This window comes from Tupaia chinensis, unplaced genomic scaffold (genome assembly GCF_000334495.1).
Source record: "Tupaia chinensis unplaced genomic scaffold, TupChi_1.0 Scaffold000206_1, whole genome shotgun sequence".
NCBI lineage: Eukaryota > Metazoa > Chordata > Mammalia > Scandentia > Tupaiidae > Tupaia > Tupaia belangeri.
In genome coordinates, this window is record NW_006159681.1 from 2,840,133 (window position 1) to 2,846,880 (window position 6,748).

Genomic DNA, 6,748 nt, shown 5'->3' on the forward strand with positions numbered 1-6,748 from the left:
CCCGCGCCGCCTTGGCGCAGCCGAGAAATCGCGTGCGGGGCGATGTTCCAAGTGCCGGCCGGGAAGGTGCTGCGGGCGGGGAACTCGCTGACCGGCTGCGGGGAATTGAGAGCCGCCAGGGCGAGCCAGGCCTCGGTTTCCAGTTTGCTCGGAGTTGGCAAGTTCAGGTATCCCATTGTGGCTGTTAGGAAGCAGGACTGGGGACGGCTCTCGGTGGTAGGTCCTGGCACCAAACTCCGAATGTGTGCAGAGTGTGTGTGCCAACCTACCATCCAGGCGGGATGTGGAATTCGGGCTGCCCATCCCCACTCCTGGAATTAAGGGCCAGGTGGGAATACGAGGGAGCACTCCGGCTTCCGGTTGTGAAATCCAATCCGCAATGTAGAATTGAGTTCAGTACACGCTTGTTTGAACGTCCACCCGGAGAAGGCAGGGAGCTCCTGTGCAAGGGCGGGGAACGCAGATTACAACAGTAACGTGAGTTAAAACTCGAAACGTTTCCCCTGAACGCCTTTCATGTTCTGTGTTCCTTGGAATAAAGGTACATTGGCAATCAGACAAGAGTAAACTTCTGTCTACTTAGGCATGAAGCATCTGACATGTTCACGACCATAGCAGGCAGCACTTTATCCTGCCACAACATGAAGGCCACTTAGCTTGCTTGAATGAATTATTTTAAATGGAATATTTAGTGCTATTGAGAGTGCTGTTTAGAAACATGAATGGCATTGTTTACCAGGTTTCACAGATAAAACCCTAAAAAAGCATTATTTCCCCCTGTAGTGCCCAAATTTCCCTTTTAGTCCTGCTGCTCTGGGTAGAATGGGTGGGATAGGGCTCCATAAGGGTTCACCCAACTTCTCATCTGGAGTGTGGCAAGTCCTGTACACTTTCTGGCCTAGTTAATGATCAGCCCCATATTCACCTGAACCTTTACCCACTTTAAGACTCCATTCAGCCTGCCTGCCTTTCTTTAGTTTGTTCTTTTTTAATGTGCGAGAGGCAGTGTGCACTCACTGGAGAGACAGAGCACCTCCATAGGGGACAGTCAGCTACAATCCCTTCTCTTCCGTTCTCAATTTCTCTCTCCTTTGGAACTTTGGGCATGCACACACACATGCCTGTACACACATGCACTTGCACCCGGTATATTTTTCAAGCCTCTGGGTCTGGAACTCAAACTACACTGACGGCTGTCCAGCAAGCCTTAACCACTACGCTGACAGCTCATCTTGAGCACCTTTTACAAATACTTTTTCTCTTTCCCTAAGTAGTGGCTGAATTGGCTTAGCAAGGGCCTACCCTCCTCCTTCCCCTTCTCTTTGCACCCTGCCTCCTACCCAGAGGCACACCCTCACCTGCAGGGAGTGGGGGGAAGGGGATCAAGTGCCAGGGATCAGGTACGGGGCAGAAACACTCGGACTGGATCTCTGGTTGTTGGACTTGCCAGTGTTTTTCTCAGTCTTGCTGCAACACTGAAAAGTGTTCCTAGTGGCTCCTCTTTTAGGGATCAGAAGTGCATTTCTTCTTGGGGTATGGTATTGTGTTCACTCCTCTGGGAAAACCCTACTAGTCTCCTCCATTGTGGGCCAGTTTTCAGGAAACTGTAGTATTTTGCTAGTATTGTTAATTTTGGTCATAGAATGAATTGCATGATCTTTTTAGAAGTCATATTCTGAAAAGGGGAAAATGTTATGTCCATTTCTGGATTTGCAGCAATGACTAGAAGAACAGGATGACACACACACGTGCTTATGTTGGAAGCATGAAGTGAAATACCACCTGTCATTTACAGTCTGTAAAACTGAGGGATGCGAGTACACCTTGGTATACCTTAAGGAAGGTAGGTAAGTGAATGACCTAGAGCTAAGAAGAGCACTTCCTCTGTTTGCAGTTTGTCGCCCCTTCTATAGGGAGCACAGATGGTCTGTTTCATTCTCTGTCTTCATCCCCGACCTCTTCAGCTTCTGGAAATGGCCTGGGTAGTTTTATAAAACTATTTCTTTTTCAAGGGAGAAGCTTTAATTATTAGTATGTCATAAAAACTGGAGACTTTCTTATATGAGTGGGTTGATTGACATAATTGTCTAGGTGTTAAAAAGAAACACAGCAGTGGGGTATGCTTTATATTGTATTGAGAAAGATGTTATCATGATACATTTATGGGTCATTTATCATGCTGTCCAGTGTGTTGGTTTAGCTAGTAAGTACTGAAGGCCTTAGGACTCAGAGTATGGTTAAACTGACCTTAGGGTCTTCACTGGTAATTTCCACAAGTAGTACTTAGTTGGGACAATTGCTCTTAGATGGCTATTGTTTTTGGTGATGTTTCAAGAATAGATCTACTTCGATGAAGGCATTTGGACTTTCAGTTCTTTCCCACATTGCACATAGACGGTGTTTGGAAGATGTTAGGGTATACATGCACTAGCCATGTGACCTTGGAAATGTATTCTATTCCTACTGAGTCTTATTCTTCATCTGGGGCTACATTGGGATAATCCATCTCAGCTATAGAGGGTATCCGTCTTCTTCAAGATCTTTACCATCGACTACATGATTTCTGCCTCGTTCTGCCCTCATCGTGAACAGCCCTCTGCCTGACACAGAGCTATTACGCCCTGGCCTTTCTGTTTTAGGCTCTTCTGCCTTCCTACCTTTTACAGGGAGCTCTGTTTGACTACATTTTTATTTTTTTAAGAGAGATTATATTGCTATAGGGTGCATGTACTCACTAGTGAGATATACAGAAAGGAAGAAATCACCCCCCCCAGGGGAATGCCTACTCCACAATCCTTTCTCCTCCATTCTCCCTTTCGGGAATTTTGGGCAAGCATGTACATGCACCTGGCATGAGTTTCAAGCCTCTGAGTCTGGGACTTGAACCGCAGTCAGCCTTGTGGAGTCCAGCGATGTAACCATTATGCCATTTGCTGGTCCCTGTTTGCCAGCATTGTTCTTTGTAGGGATCCCCAACCTTCCAGCCATGGATTGGTATTCCCGTGGTCTGTGGAAAACTGGCTTCCATGAAACTGGTCCCTGGTGCTAGAAAAGTTGCAGACCCCTACTTTAGAGCTTCTCCTGTGGTTGGCCAGTGATACCACCTCAGAGAAACCTGACTGTCTTAAGGCTGCTTAAGTACTCCCAAGGAATCAACTAGTATGTTTCCTTCATTCACTTATTACTGTCTGTAATTATTTATTTGCTTGTTGTCTGTCCCCCTCACCCTACCCCCCCAACTCACCCCCCACTCCCCGTCTCACCTCATTCCCCCATATAAGTCCAGTGAGGGCAGGATTCCTACTGTTCTGTCTTTCTCTTTTGTAGGTGTGACACATCCCATGAGGCCTGGCTACTGAGTAGGGTTGTGCTGTACAGAAAGTGTGTGTAGTTTTCGTATTGCTACCTGTGCATTCAAAGCAAAGACACACTGTGTAGGTCTGAGAAGTCTGTTGGTGTTTTGTGTTGCTTTTATAATCCCTATCTGAGCTGATCTGCTTAGCTGAACAAATCATAGCACTAATAAAACCAAAGTCTTTGTAGCTGGGTGGCCCAGGGAGCCCCACACAGAGAACTATCCTACCCAAAGAGCCACAGAATGCGTTTGAGTGACTCAGGTTCCCAGCGGGCTTGTGTAGATGCATAGAGCTTCGCGTTTCTGGAAGTCACTATTTACGTGTGTGGAAAGTCACCACTCCAAAGCACGTTCCCTTGGGATTGGCTGGCCAGCTCTTCCAAAGCTTTAGTTATCTGGAACCTCTTGGGATCTCTGCTTTCTGAGGCAGAATTAAGCAAGAAAGAAAAACTCTTGGAATTAGGCAGGCCTGGTACCTGGAAGACTTAGGTCGCAGCAGATGAAGGCAGTCTCCCCGGGGATACAGATCTAGGCTTGTTTTGTAAAACCAAAGTCTTTGTAGCTGGGTGGCCCAGGGAGCCCCACACAGAGAACTATCCTACCCAAAGAGCCACAGAATGCGTTTGAGTGACTCAGGTTCCCAGCGGGCTTGTGTAGATGCATAGAGCTTCGCGTTTCTGGAAGTCACTATTTACGTGTGTGGAAAGTCACCACTCCAAAGCACGTTCCCTTGGGATTGGCTGGCCAGCTCTTCCAAAGCTTTAGTTATCTGGAACCTCTTGGGATCTCTGCTTTCTGAGGCAGAATTAAGCAAGAAAGAAAAACTCTTGGAATTAGGCAGGCCTGGTACCTGGAAGACTTAGGTCGCAGCAGATGAAGGCAGTCTCCCCGGGGATACAGATCTAGGCTTGTTTTGTAGAATAGTTTTGTGTGTGTGTGTGTGTGTGTGTTTCCTTCCAGACATTTTGTTTTATTTGATTTATTTATAAAATAGAAATGGTGTCCTTCTTAGAGTTGGTGTGAAAATTAAATGAGAGAAAAAAATTAAATGAGATAATTCATGTAAATATATTAGTTCAGTGCCTGGAATATAGTTCAGTGCTACAGTAATAACTAATTTAGAATATAGTGATTAATCAGAAGTAATATTCTGATTATTCAGCAGCCTCTATGTAGGACTCGGGTTTTCTTGTGAAGGAAGGTCAGTGCGGAAAAAGGGTGTGAGACCAAAGGGGTAAAAAAAAATGGAAGTACAGGCGGAAAGCGAGTAGGAGTGCGCAGGTGCTTAGGGTGGTGGTGGTCCGGCCGAGGTACCAGTGGTCTCTGCCTGAGCAGGATGGGGCTGCTTGGCTGCGGGGCTGTTGCATTTGCTGGCAGGCGGCTCGGAGGGCAAAGAGGCTGCAGATCCCTCTGCTCTGGTGGTGTCACTCCTAACCGTGTTTCATTGTTGTAATAGCCGTCACACTGAACTGGTTGAGTCATGGAAATGGCGTCACATGTGGCGACTGTTTGGGGAGCTGTGATTATTCCTCTCAGCAGACTCCTGGGCAGTAGAGAAAACGACAGAAAAGGCAGGTTATCTCTGAAGGGCTGGGAGACAACTGGTGACCCAAACATCAGGCAGCCCTGGCAGGTCGTTGTGCCGTCCTGAAGTTTTCCAGCAGGTACATTTAGCCGTCTGGAGAGGCATCCATCCATGTATGGCAGTTCTGTGACAGCATGAGTTTATATGACCTATGCACACTTGGTTTCAAATTTCTTAAGGCAGAGGATTATATGGTCCCAGTTAGATAAGGTTTCTATCAAAATCAGTGTTAATAGTGTTAATCTTTAGAATTCTCTAGACAAGGTGTATTCACTCGGTGCTAGAGATGGCTGATTATCAGAGCTGCGTTCAGCTGTACCTTGGTGGTGGTGGTTGTGGGTGTTACTCTGACCACACCAATAACAGGTTGAAGTAACAGAGTCACTTACAGGAAGATGGATGCTCGCTGGTAGACATGTTAATTTGGGCGTGTGTGTTACTTTCCTTGTGTACGTTTTATTTTGGTGTTTATACTAATGAAATGTATTCAAGAGTTTAACTTTAAATGAAATGGTACCATCCTTTTTACAGTAATCACTTTTGTCTGTTTACACTGCCTTTACTGTAAAATACGCACTTTGAGAGGACAGCAGTATCACCACGTACCACACGCAGACCTGCAGAATATGTAAGCGAGTGCTAATACGTCGCTGCCAGTGTATTAAGAGCTTTCGTCTGTATTTCTTTGCAGAAAGACTGCGTTTTAGAGCTAGAAGGAACCTTCCTGATGATACGTAGACTTCATCTTTACACAGATGATGAGGAAATTGAGACTGAGAGTGGTTATGTAATCTGCCCAGAGTCACGCACCTCATTACTGGCTGGTTTCAGGATGGAGTCTGGTAGCTGCAGCTCTTCTTGACCTGGAGGCCAGATGTTTTCATTTAATCCTGGGAGCGGGGGAATTTGGATTTGTGTCTTCACAGAGGACACTGCAGTTGAGCTGGCTCTTAGAGGCTGTCCTGTGTTTGATTGGGCAGAGATGCAGGCGTCAGAGACAGTCTGTAAAGCAGGGTGAACAGCAGGGTCTGACAGTGTCAGCCTGGATATTCTTTCCTTCTCCTTCCTAAGGAGGATCCCTTGTTTTCTGTGTCTTCATTTATCAACACTTGATGACTTTGGTGGAGCTCACCCTGTTAGTAACTTTGTGAAGGTGATGAGGGTGATGGGTCTTCTCTCTTTTTTGTGTGAGTGTGACCTTACATGTCAGAAAATGTCAGTGTTCCAAGTTCTTGGTTTGTAGTCTGGTTGTGTGCACCACTCCAGGTTGGTATTTCGGTGGGGATAGAGTAGGTTAGATGGCAGTGACAGATGTACTTTGAAACCTCAGTGTGTACCTAAAGGTTATTTCTTGGTTTCAGGGGGTCTCAATGGGCTGGCTCTCTGCAGCTTGATCCTCTGGCTCTAGCCGCTTCTCTACCCCAGAATTGCCCCATGGCAGATGCAGGATATTGATGGGCAACACACTGACGTCATGGCAGGGTCCGTCCTGTGGCCCTGCAGGATGCCAAGGAACATGGCCGAGTGCTTGGGGAGTCCTGCTGGAAGTGTGTCCTAGTTGGAGGTCGACTCCATCTTAGTGTTCACGGCAGTCGCCACCTGTTTTCCAGGCATTTATATGTCACGTTTCTCTCTCCTTAGAAGCTTGTGGGAGCCTTCGTACTGTCTCCGAAATGCTAAAGTTTCATGCAGCGGGCCTGACTTTTGTCTCTTCTGTGGATGTGCTGAGCATCCGCAAGTCCTTCCAGTCTGTAAACCTGTGTTTCAGTTCTAGGAAGATTAAAAGAAAAAAATTCGTGTGAACTCTT

The 6,748-nt window shown here is 46.5% G+C and overlaps 1 protein-coding gene across 5 annotated transcripts in view; it reads left to right on the forward strand.

Annotated features, from left to right (window-relative positions):
- Positions 1-6,748, forward strand: part of SOCS6 (suppressor of cytokine signaling 6) — a 106,558-nt gene that overhangs the window by 69,514 nt on the left and 30,296 nt on the right. Inside the window, exons 1-2 of one of the 5 annotated variants that reach the window (XM_014587352.2) lie at positions 25-167; positions 1,717-1,847. The exons of 2 other annotated variants lie outside the window; for them this stretch is intronic. The gene's annotated coding sequence lies outside the window, so the exon portion shown is untranslated. Of the gene's footprint in view, positions 1-24; positions 168-1,716; positions 1,848-6,748 lie in introns of those variants that run through there. 2 more of the 5 variants (XM_014587353.2, XM_006147228.3) reach the window with 2 other exon arrangements.